The sequence below is a fragment of the Macrobrachium nipponense genome, chromosome 24 (genome assembly GCF_015104395.2).
Source record: "Macrobrachium nipponense isolate FS-2020 chromosome 24, ASM1510439v2, whole genome shotgun sequence".
Classification (NCBI taxonomy): Eukaryota; Metazoa; Arthropoda; class Malacostraca; order Decapoda; family Palaemonidae; genus Macrobrachium; species Macrobrachium nipponense.
Window position 1 is genome coordinate 49591139 of NC_061091.1, and position 10000 is coordinate 49601138.

Genomic DNA, 10000 nt, shown 5'->3' on the forward strand with positions numbered 1-10000 from the left:
AAGTTATTCTTATAAAGTCGGCGGTGTTTGATCGCCAGGTTTCATTAGTGTGAGTCTTGTACTATATCTGAAAAAAAAATGTTAGTAGTTGATTTTGTTTTTGTGGCAACAGATCATCAATTCTCACCCTTTATGTTCCATCCAGAAACTGATCACGTGGATGACGTCACCCAGTGAATGTGATTACTTGGATACACTGAAAATTGTTCATCGTTCTCGGGTTACTTTTTTTTTTTTTTTTTTTTTTTTTTTTATAGCTGATGGGTAAGATGGGTGAAAGAAGAGTGAGGGGCTTTGTCACCACCAATATGCACATTTGGATACGTGTAAAAACGTGATGTCCTCTCATTATATCATATACTTCTATGTTTTATGAAAACTTTATGGTTATACTTGCACACATACAACAAGCCGATATGACCTATGAAAACATTATAACCTAAAGGTTAGTCTCTTTCTCATGCATTGTGCGTATGGCACTTTCGAATTTAAAAACTCAACCTTTAAGATAGAGGCTTCCTTTAAAGTTAGGTTAACCGTACGCTGTCTAAACAGTCTAATTGGTTACACCACCTAAGCCGTGTATACAATACAGCCTATTTGACCCTCATAAACGTGGCGTAAAGATTAAGTTCGGCTTATACATTAATTACAGCCGTCCTTGTTCATAGCCTATTTGAGGCCGACATGGCCATCGGCGTATACCAGAGGGTTACGCCTATTTAGATGTTGAGTTACGCTGTACGGAAAGATATAAATGCCAGGCTCCTGTACGTGAGGCCTACGCGACCTTTATCGAGCAAAGGTCACTCTCACATTTACGAGCTACAGAACATGGAAATCGACACGGCTAAGCTTACTGAAGTGTTGAAATTGTAGTTCCATTGAAAATGGTACTTCCATTCATAAAAAAAATAAAAATGAAAAATAAAATGATATAAAAAGCTACATTGAATTTTCAATCGCTCCTTTTTTTCCCATATTCGGTTTCAAAGCTTTCGGTGGAGAGCTTATTCAGAAGAGGAGGAAATGGTGCTGTTGAAACCTCACTTTTGGTATTGGAACTAGACGTATCTTGCTACATCCAGCATCGAATATTTGTCACATCCTGTACGCTTAACACAACGGTAAATCAACGCTTCGTATGACTCGAACCAAGATCATAAAAAAAAAGATTCATCAAAGGTAACTACGGTGCTAAATGTCATACGTAATCCATCATAATTCAACAGCGTGGCGTTGGTCATTCTCATCTCGGGTAGGCAGGCAGGTGTTTTACATTTAGAGATTCGAGAGGGGCGACTTTTTCTGGAGAGTCTGTGCGCATAGCAACAGAGAAATTGGTACGGAAATGGTTAGCACGGATATGAAGCGAATTGCGAGGAGAGAGAGAGAGAGAGAGAGAGAGAGAGAAAGAGAAGAAATTAATATTTCCGAAATAGCCGTAGTACGTATGTAATAAAACAAGTTAAGATGCGCCGTAGTTTCTTCGGTGCATTCAATTTCTCTGCACAGCGTATCATGCTTTATGAAACTCTCAGGCACGGCCCATGAAACTCTTAGCCGCCGCCCATGAAACTTTCAGCTACAGCCCGGTGGTGGCCTGTGTTGTTGGCACGTAAATAAAATAAAAACTGCTGATGCTAGAGGGCTGCAATTTGGTATTTGATGGTTGGATGGTGGATGATCAACACCAATTTGCAGCCCTCTAGCCTCAGTAGTTTTCAAGATCTAAGGGCGACGGACAGAAATAACCATCTCGGCGTGCCTTCGGCTCATAGCTGCAACCACTTCCGTTCCTTTTACTGTACCTCCTTACATATTCTCTTTCTTCACCTTACTTTCCACCCTCTACTAACACTTGGTTCATAGTGCAACTGCGAGGTTTTCCTCCTGGTACTCCTTTCAAACCTTTTACTCTCAATTTCAATTTCAGCGCTGAATGACCTTTGGCCTAAATTCTATATTCAACTCAACTCAACTCAATATTTTTCTTTTACAGAAAACTGAAAACGAAACTGGATATGAAAATACAAAATCTGGTATATACATGCTTACAACCTAATTTTAAACATTGAATCATATATATTATAACAGAACAAAGAACCATATCATCGATATCGCTGGATCCCTGGGTGGAGGTACCCGATGTTGGCAAACTTAATTCCGAACAGAAACGGTACTTAACTTTCTGTAGGTGGCAAGGCTCAGTTACCGCAGCTAGTGATTTATGCCCCTTAAGTATCATAAACCGTTCAGGAAGTTTCTTGCATATTGTAGAGTTTTTATTTTACCTTTCAGCTTACGAACGACTCTTATGAAATGTAGCTCATTATTTGAATAGTATATCAACTATTTAAGCACAATGATGATAGGATGGGATCCCAGAAACGTTGATGACAATAAAGAGATGAATTCCAGTCTTCTTTGCTGTCCTGTATGTATATATATATATATATATATATATATATATATATATATATATAATGTATATATACATATATATATATATATATATATATATATATATATATATATATATATATACTATATGGGTATTGATTTCAAAGCAAGGGATGGCTACCTACCCCAAGAGCCTACTGTCCCTGGTACTTAAGACAACTATGGTTGTCGGAATCAGGGTTTAGAAAAGTCTTGGGTCTAGCAAACTCACCCCAAATACACATACACACACACACACACACACACACACACACATATATATATATATATATATATATATATATATATATATATATATATGTGTGTGTGTGTGTGGTGTGTGTGTGTGTGTGTGTGTGTTGTGTGTATACATACACCCCCACAAACACTTCAGTCAAAGGGTATACTTCAAAGCGTATGGCAGATATATCCAGTGAATTTGGGCGTTTATGTCTCGTCTAGAAATCAATGGGGACTGGAACGGCGTGCAGCACAGTGGGCGCTGCTGGCTTTTATGTGTGAGTGCTTCCAACATCTGTCTTTGTCTCAGCCAGAGGGACCTAAGGCGAGAGAAACTCATTCCATTTATCTTTAATCGCTTTCCGATATTTCTTGCCCCTGTCCCTGTCACTGAGGTTTCGGGCCTCCCGTCTTTGATACGCTCTGTACGTTTTGTGACGGTGTACACACGTGTGTGTGTGTGTGTGTCTCTCTCTCTCTCTCTCTCTCTCTCTCTCTCTGCCTAACATATTTATATAGTTTTTCACCAGATGCCCCTAACCTAACATAACCAACCTGACCCAACCAAATCTACCTAACCTAACCTAATTTATACAGGAAGTGGTACCAGAATTCGTTGCCTTCCGATTCTCACCCACTTATTTGGGATGAGGTTGCAAGACCCTTGGCCTTTTTTAAACCATGATTCCGACAACCATAGTCGTCTTAAGTGCCAGTAACATAAATAAAGGCCTAGGTTAAAAGAGGGACAGTGGGATTTTGGCGTAGGAAGGCCGTCTCTCGCCCTGGAATCAATACCCATATAGTTATACAAATTACATCTCAGGCTTGGAATATATAAATATTATATATATAATATATTTATATATATATATATATACATATATATATAATATATGTATATATATATATATATATATATATATATATATATATATATATATATATGTGTGTGTGTGTGTGTGTGTGTAAGTATGTACGTACGATCCTCACTTTGTAATTAGTAAGACAACCACCTCGCTTTAGGGGAGTACTCCTGTTCAAATTCTGTTTGCATTTATATGGGCTAGGGTTTGACCACACGTGTTTATATATATATATATATATATATATATATATATATATATATATATATATATATATATATATATGTGTGTAGATATAAATGTGTGTGTGTGTATATATATAGACAGATGATAGATAGTTATATAATGTGTTATTTTGCTTATTTATCAGTTATCCGATCCGACGTCTACCTGGCAGGTGGTGCATATAATTATTCCAAACCGATTCTATCGGTATTTTCTTTGAGGTAATCATAGTTCGAAATAGTTTTCCAATAGTTCCCAGGCTTTTTGTTTTGAAAAAACGAAGGCCTTTTCTTCGACGAAAGTTCAGTGATTTTCAGGTTTACAAACTTCAAGAATAAAATCTTCCTGGTTGTGGTGCGTTTGTGAATGAATGCCTTGTTTTCACCAACTTAGCTGAAGTATGAGAGGTTCTTTGTTTTCTCCACAGGTTTCAGACAACATATGCTGTTTTTTATATTTTTTATTTTAATCCTTAGTGTAATCTAGTTTATAAAAAATATACAGGAATTCTTGGTGAAATGTCGGTAACTTGTTATCAGATTTGTTAATTGCTAATTTTATTATTATTTCAAGCAATCATTTATTTTAATTTTTTAAAATAATAATTTTATGTTAATTATTTTCCTATATTAATTAGTTGCATACTCTGTTTTCGGTTTTGGACCCTTAGTGCAACCATTCGATGGCCGCGAGTTCGATTCTCGGGCATTCCACTGAGGGGTTAGAGATGTGTATTTCTGGTGATAGAAGTTCACTCTCGACGTGGTTCGGAAGTCACGTAAGGCCGTAGGTCCCGTTGCTGAACAACCACTGGTTCCATGCAACGGAAAAACACCATACAAACAAACTTACTGCGACCATAGCCTCTCGTATCAGACTCCTAAGATCATTTGCAACCTTGTTAGCCAACAGCATCTGTCATCTATTACTTGTAACCTCTCCACGGAGGACAGACGGGTCTGTCATGCATACTATTATTCTTATTTTAACTTGACTTTGTCTACGCATTCGTGCGTTGAGGTTACGCGTAATGACAAGCGTTGAGCTGACCACGTAAAACCAGTTACAGATACCATCGGTATCAGTTGCAACAAGGTGATAAGGTTTCAGCTAAACACGTAAACACTGAGAGAGATCCCTGTCTCCATTCTTAGTAATCGTTGGCTTGAACTACGATTGATAGTGAAAGGTACATTAAGAATGGTTGTAAGACTACACCTGTATGAATTTTATTTGTTATCATATTTAAAGTCATTTTTAGTTTGCTATGATTCTAGTGATAGAAGTATTAGAGATTTTTTTTTCACAATCTGATTTTAATCTTTGCACTCGTCGTCTCCTGTTCTTTGGATTTTTCTTTCTTTACTACTGAATGGTGTTCTATAAAAAAAATATGATAATAATCGTGTTTTTTCATCTGTTTTGCATTTTGCATATACTTGTAGCTATAATGAGATTCTCTCTTTACAGGTAAGCGTTGATTGTGTATAAGACTCAGCAGATTGGCCGAGTAGGCAAAACCGTGTCCAGTGTATGTGAGTATATTTTCCGAGATCATGTTTTCTATAAGCAAAGTTAAAGTATTTTGTGTAATTTTGTTTTGTTAACTAGGTATTCGGTTCTTTTGGATTTTTCATAAAAATTTTGTGTACAATTTTAACGGTAATGTACGAGAATGTCTACCCTGCAATCTGGACCCCAGGGACGTTAAGCACCGTCCCGAATATCTGATCAATTCGCTTCTATCCTACATATTTTAGGGCCAGTGGTGAATGAGGTTGGCCCCGGCCTGGAGGACGGCGGGTGTTAACAAGTAAACTAACGTTGTTGCATACAATAAAATAAACTTGGAAGCTTTATGTTGGGAAGATGCGACTGGATAACACTCACGTCAGTCTTCTGACCAGAATAGCTTCAAATTTATCGGGGAATGACATTTTTACTTTTCTGTAAAAGAAAGCTATTGAGAAGGCTATTTGTCTGTCCGCCCTCAGATCATAAAAGCTACTGAGGCTAGAGGGCTGCTAATTGGTAGGTTGATAATCCACCTTCCAGTCATCAAGCATACCAAATTGCAGCCCTCTAGCCTCAGTAGTTTTTAAGATCTGAGGGCGGATAGAAAAAGTGCGGACGGACAGATAACAACACAGGCCACCACCGGGTCGTAGCTGAGAGTTTCATGGGTCGCGGATAAGAGTTTCATGAATCATGGCTGTGGCTGAGAGTCTCATACAGCATTCTACGCTGTACAGAAAACTCGATTGCGCCGAAGAAACTTCGGCGGATTTTTTTTTTTTTTTTTTTTTTTTTTTTTTTTTTTTTTTTTTTTAAAGTTCATTTCGTTTTGGATTTAAAGGCTTTCATCGGTGAGCCCGTCCAAAAATACTGGGAGATGGAGACGTTGAACTGCAAACTCAGTGTTTGTGATGTACGTATACGGAAATACAGTTTGGATGTCGTTTTTTTTTTTGTGTGCCAATGTATTCCTGTTCATTTTCGTTTATAGAGTCGTATGTTAATTTGACTAGTGTATTGGCATTCCCCATGACCTGCTTTTCTGTTATTTTTACATTGCTGGCGCATATCATGAATAATAGATATTGTGGCGCGCAGTATGTTACGAGGATGAGCTTCAGATCCGACCGTGTATTGCAATTTATACACATTTCATAACTTTTCGTTCAGTGTTTCATTGCTGGCGATGAAATGTCATTTCCTTTGACTCTCCATTTTCATTTTCGTGAAATATGCAAATTATATACGATGTGAGATTTTAACATAATAATTTATCTTTTTCTGTATACGATCTCTCTCTCTCTCTCTCTCTCTCTCTCTCAGTGGCTTAATCCTAGTATATATCGACTGTCATTTTCCCGTGAGGGGGTGGAAGAATGAGAAATGCATCCATTGGAAAATATTTTTATGTGGAAAGGAATTTTTAGTCATTCGTCCATGCACGTATCCGTTTGTACTTTATATGAACCATGCATACACCATAAATGCTTATATATTACGTACATACACATGCATCTATATATATATATATATATATATATATATATATATATATATATATATATATATATATATATATATATATATATATATATATATATATACATATATATATATATATATATATATATATATAGTATACTATATATCATACATACATATATATGTATATGTATATATATATATATATATATATATATATATATATCATATCATATATATATATATATATCTATATATATATATATATATATAATATATATATATATATATATATATATATATATATATATATATTTCTCTTATTATATAGTTTGAAGTTGAGGATCGGTTCTATCAGTCCCAGTAAACAGCAACTTGGTGCCGAGGGGAAGGACAATTCTTTATTCCTTTCTAAGTACTTTATTCAACTGCTGATGTTCCAGGACGTTCAGTCCCATTTTCAAACTATATAATAAGAGAAACAGACATTAAAAAACTGACTCGGTATAAGAAAAATATCAAAAGTTTATAATTTTTTGTTATATGTAAAAGCTTTTTATATTTTTTTTTTATTCAGTCTGTTTTTAATGTCTGTTTCTCTTATTATATAGCTTTGAAAATGGGTCTAAACGTCTTGAAACGTCAGCAGCTGAATAAATTACTTAGAAAGGAATACAGAATTGTCCTTATACGGAGTATTTTGGGATAAGTTTTACTAGCTCTTGACCCTGCTCTTTCCTGGCTGCGATCCACAACTGTCGACTTCCTACCTCTTTGGCCAACAAAGGCACACTGGTCGTTTACTGGAAGCGGTCTTGAGTTGTTGGTTCCCCAAGGAGGTTCCCAGTCTTGGTCGATCTCCGGATTCTCAAGAGTCAGGCAACGCTGGTAACTGCTGGACCACAGTCGACATGATTTTTGTTTGCATACCTGTGAGTGTGTGGCCTCAATACCTTTTCATTATGCAGTACTGAAATGACGTGGAATATATTATTGAAAATTCCAGCAATGTTTTCAGACTTCATTTTTCTTAAATCTCCATTTACTATTTTGAGTTACTGACCGCTTTTCATTATTTCGTTTATGTTGTGGAGCTCTCCATTATCAAAAACGTATATTTATGTCAATTCATGGCAATAAATTGCAGCGTGCAACGTATTACTTTGTCTATAAAAACGTATCAATAAATAGAAGTTTTCGCATTATATTATATGAAGATTTACTTCTCTTTCCCAACGATACTAATTGAAAACAATAACATTTATCGTATTAAGCGACCTGTTATGTGTTTTATGATATGGAATATTATTTGCCGGTCTATAGCCTGATATACCAGTTGTATGCAATCATGCACATCATATGAAGAGACATATCCCTCTCATATGCACAGAGCATTGACCAATCCTCTGACAGAAGCTGAATGAGCCACACGGTATCGCTGAATGGCCGGGTGTTAAAAACCCTAATCGCCTTCTAATACAGGATTAGCATTTTTTAGACGGCTCCATTTCCTCTTCGCGCGGGAAGCCAAGGATCGTGGATATGAACATGAACTGTCAATGAAGTGGAACTTCTCGCTGTGACCGCCAGGGGGACGGATAGACTCTGATCAGATCCCCTCGTCTGCAGCGAGAGCTCGCAATTTCTTCCTCCTAATTAACTGTTATGAGTTAATGTCTAGCTATTGCATTTCACCTTTGCTTACCCCGGACCTGCCTACCCTCAACCCCCCCCCCCTCCTTGTAAAACACCCTCTCCCTCCATCCCCCTAGACCTCTCGGGTATTCTACGATCATTTGAAATTCTTGGAGTCCGACTGTTTGTCGGGTCGGTATGTCGGGTGCCTGAGCTCCTCATCTTGGCATTTCATTGCGACTGTGTTATGTGATGTTTTTGACACTTATACGAACAATTATTATTACGATTGCCATTATAGAATTGACACTTACACGAACAATTGATTGCCATTACAGAATAGACACTTATACGAATAGTTATTATTACGATTGCCATTATAGAATTGACTCTTATACGAACAATTATTATTACGATTACCATTATAGAATTGACACTTATACGAACAATTATTATTATGATTGCCATTATAGAATTGACACTTATACGAACAATTATTATTACGATTGCCATTATAGAATTGACACATATGAACAATTGATTGCCAATCTAGAATTGACACATATACTAACAGTGATTATTGTTGTTATCATTATAGATGTATGCATTACACAAAAAGTATACGAGGAATAATCTGAATACGTATGCATAAATGTGATTTATAACTACTATGAGATTCAGGGCCTCTGTAACACTGTTTTTTCGCATTAACTTTTTATCTATGCATATCATAAATATAACGCTTATTCAGAATACACATTACATTTACACATAAATTTTGACTGTATTCTGCATTACGTAGTTTGAATAAATTTGGTACTTATAATGTAAAAGTGACTTTGAAGACGGGCCAACTTACTCAGAGAAAAGGTTTCGAACGCACTCGTTACGTAACTTATGACAGCATTTCTTCCCTCTTTCTCGATGGATGTGTGGCTATACGTAACGAAGGCTATACCTCTGGCAACAATGACATACAAATTTAAATACAAGCAAAGCAGTACACCTTTATGAACTCTGAAACCTCTCCACCGATAATTGTCATAATGAACAAACCAACAAAATATGTTAATAAATACAAAAACACTTCGATTACTAGTCTAACTCCCAAAATAAGTTTCCTAAGAAATTACGGTCTACTTTATAGGTCACAATCAGATTGACAAGATGTAGGGAATAGTTGGTAATTTTCGAAAACATAGTAGACAAGCTTGATTTGATAACTGCTATATCCAATGTCAAGCAATTTTTATTAATTGGCTATCTACCTATTTACTGAAAAAAAATAGCCGGTACCGTATTTTGGCTTTAAACCTTTACCAATAGTTATCGTCAGAATGATGACTTCATGAGGCTCCACCCACTTTGGCCTCGTTATAATTCAGGATAACACTGAAGGCTTGCATGGCATTGTTGGATTAGAAAATTTAACTTCTGGCTATAAAAACTCATTTCTCGAGTAGTTGTAAGAAATGCTAAATGATCCTTAAGGGTCCCAGCAGTTGGCCTAAACGTTTAATTCATGTATATTACTGCTATTACTACTGTTGCGGCACTACTGCTACAGTAGTATTACTACGCTAGCACAGATACCC

The 10000-nt window shown here is 36.3% G+C and overlaps 1 protein-coding gene across 1 annotated transcript in view; it reads left to right on the top strand.

The window, feature by feature from the left end:
- LOC135205613 (ankyrin repeat domain-containing protein 29-like) overlaps positions 1-10000 on the top strand; it is a 481897-nt gene that overhangs the window by 150322 nt on the left and 321575 nt on the right. The gene's annotated exons all lie outside the window — the stretch shown is intronic.